This window comes from Phyllostomus discolor, chromosome 9, assembly GCF_004126475.2.
Source record: "Phyllostomus discolor isolate MPI-MPIP mPhyDis1 chromosome 9, mPhyDis1.pri.v3, whole genome shotgun sequence".
Classification (NCBI taxonomy): domain Eukaryota; kingdom Metazoa; phylum Chordata; class Mammalia; order Chiroptera; family Phyllostomidae; genus Phyllostomus; species Phyllostomus discolor.
Window position 1 is genome coordinate 91,402,327 of NC_040911.2, and position 3,144 is coordinate 91,405,470.

At 49.3% G+C, this 3,144-nt stretch overlaps 1 pseudogene; it reads right to left on the reverse strand.

Annotated features, from left to right (window-relative positions):
* Nucleotides 1-1,136: 1,136 nt before the first annotated feature.
* On the reverse strand, nt 1,137-1,315 carry LOC114507210 (annotated as a pseudogene).
* Between the last annotated feature and the right edge of the window lie 1,829 nt (nt 1,316-3,144).

The following is a 3,144-nucleotide window of genomic DNA, read 5'->3' on the forward strand; positions in this document are numbered from 1 at the left end:
GGCTCATCTGAGCCGATCTCAGTGCTAAGCTTGAGGGATGCTGTGTAAACAAGACCAGGCCCACTACCCTTAAGGAGCTCCAGTCTAGATAAATGCAGAAGCAGTTTCAGTTCAGGGCAGTCAATGTTATGCGAGAAATAAGCAAGGGAAGACATGACCAGGGGCTCCCCAGAGCAGTGATCCTTGAGATGAAAGTTGAAGGTAAAAAGCAATTTTTTTTGTGCCCACTGGGGTAGATACACTTTCCTGGCAGAGAGACTGGCAGAGGGAAAGGTCTGGGACCAGAGGCAGGCTGGTGTGTTTGGGAGCTGCAGGCACCTGGGAGCCCTGGAAGACACAAAACTGACAAGGGGAGGCTGCAGAGGTTTGCCAGAGACCCGTGTGCCAGGCTGCAGAATGAGGCTTCACCCTGTGGGTGGAAAGGTGCTTTCAGCAGATTGGAAACAGAAAAATAGAATTGTACGTTGAGAAGCCTTTGTGTAAAACAGATCGAAGGAAAGAGATTCAGGACAGAAGGCAGTTTAGGACACTTTTAATAGTCATTTTGGGAGAGCAGGAGACCTGAGCTTGGGTAATGGCTTCAAGGTTCAAGTGGAAAGGCGAAGTCCAGGGCCCACCAGGGAGATTCAAGGGTCACGCCCTACCTGAGGTGTGGCGCCCCCGTCGGACCACATCCAGAGGATGAAAATTAGAAGGGAAGGGTCTGAGGGGCAGAGTCAGCGAGCCTGGGGCTGGAAGCTGGGTCGAAGGAATGAGGGACTTACCAGACATTTGCAAAGCTCCAATGAGCTGTTGCCTTTGTTTGAATTCCCCCAAAACCAGAATTTAAGACAAGGCCTTAGAGGCAAGCAGATTCCTTGGGAGGCGACCCCAGAAATAAGGAATGGGGAAGAATAAGATTTGTAAATTAGATGATACTGCTGTATGAATGCTAGTTATCTGATTTCGAAAATTCTACTGCAATTACGGTTATATGAAACTTTCCTGGTTTAGAGGAACTACACACTGATATAGTAAAAGCAAAGGGACATTTATGTCCAAAACTGACAGGCGGATGGCTCGGAAGGAAGAAGCTGTCTGCACACACACACGATAAAGTGAATGTAGTGAAGGAGCAACTTCGAGGGAATCTGGGTAAAGGGTACACAGCAATTATTTGAATAATTTTTGTAACTTTCCTGTAAACCTGAGATCATTTCCAATTTTTTTCCATTTTCAAACATCACCTAATTGCATGGAGGTTTATCTGCCTTGGCTTTTAAACTGATAAAAACAGATACTACACTTGATCTTAGCCGAAAGGCTGAGAAGCGATGCCTTGGTTTTTAAAAGAAGGATACAAATTAAAAAGTCCAGCCCTGGACACTCATCTTGCAGATGGAAAAGTCGCAGGTTCGATCTCTGGTCAGAAATCACCCCCAGGTTTTGGTTTCCATCCCCCGCCCAGCATGTACAAGAAGGCAATTGATCTGTGTTTCCCTCTCATGTCAATGTCTCTCTCTCTCCCCCTCCTCTCTTTCCCCCAAACCTCCATCCATTCCTCTCTCTCTAAAAAGAGCTACAAAAAATGTCCTCAGGAGCATTTAAATAAATAAAATAAAACAAAAAAAGTCCAGTCCATTACAAAGAAATCGTTACTATTAGCACAGAAATGCTCTGAGGGGATGATCAGAAAAGGGTCTGGTCCTGAGGGGTTTCTTGGATATTTGGATATTTTCTTCTCCTCGGGATCTTCAATTCCTTTGGCAGCTAAGCCTTGAGCGCCAGTGCCTGGCCCATGTCCCTGCAGGGGCAGGAAACAGCTGTGGTCTGCCAGGCCTCCTGGTCACCAGGAGAGGGAATTTCAACCACCCCTTGCTGCCTGCCTCATGCCCCCCAAGTATGGTTCAAAGGGATGCTCTTGCTGAAAACTCGAGGAATGCCAAGTTTAGAAAGGGGGCCAAAGGGGAGCTCTTGCCGGAGGGCTTTGGGGGTCAAGACCTAGGTCCAGACCTGATTCAGACAATTCCTTCAGATTTCTCTTGGCCTCATTGTCCCCACCTGTGTCAGGAGGAATTATAATCCTTATCCCACAGCCTTCATCAACTTGTTCACTGGCTCAACAGCATGTACTGAGGACCCTCTGGGAGCCAGATGCTGGACTTGTGATTGGGAGTAGAGGAGCGAAGGAATCGAGAAGACGCAGCCACTTCCTCCTGGAACTTACTCACTGGTGGTGGGAGACCGACAGCAAACAAGCAAGCAGGTCAGTAAGGAGATGCTTATAGGCTGTGGTAAGTGCTGTGGGTGAAACAACGGCAGGCTGTGACAAAGACTATGGGTGGCGCTCTACCCGGATATGTAGTCAGGGAAGGCTTCTCTGAGGAGGTGACACTTTACTGGGGCCTGCAGGCTCAGAGGTGCCAGCTGTGTGAAAAGGCGTGCTTGAGATCATTTTAAATGATTAGGAAATAATCATAAGATGATTAGCGCCCCCCTCCTTCTACCTTTTGCTAAATGTGGGTGGCTCTTCAACCGAGGGGCAAGACCACTTTGTCAGTAGGTCAGCAGCCTCCGGGCAGGGTGGGCTGGGCCCTCCCCAGGAACCCTCTCACCTTCTACTCCTGCACACACAGGAGCTGTGCCAGAATTCAGAGAGAAAGATGAGAAACTCCCTTACAGATGGCTGCAAGAAACCGCCAGTTCCCAGTGGTGATCCTGGGGAGGAGGCCAAGGGCATGGCTTTAACTTCGAACTTCCCACACCGGGGCAGGAGCATGGCCAGGAGCCCCCTACCCCTTGGGTGGGTGGAATCACTGTGAGGTGTACTCTACACTGGCTCTCAGAGGTCCCCAGTGGGACTCAACCCCAGCTGCCCTGCTCATGAACACTTTCTACATCAACTACCTTCTCTTCCCGGTATCACCTCCCCTCTCCCACCACTATTTGCTAGGATCACCGCCCAGATTAGTGATCTGCCTTCACAGTCTCACCTCAGGGTCCACCTTTGGGTGGTAGGGGCAGGTAACATAAGGCAGTGCTCAATGATCTTCAGTAATCTAAATGGTGTTGTGAGCTACTAAACTGGGAGTTCCTTAAAAGCTGGGACAGCCTGTACTTTAGCTCAGTGGTTCCCGACACTTTTGGCACCAGGGACCGGTTTCA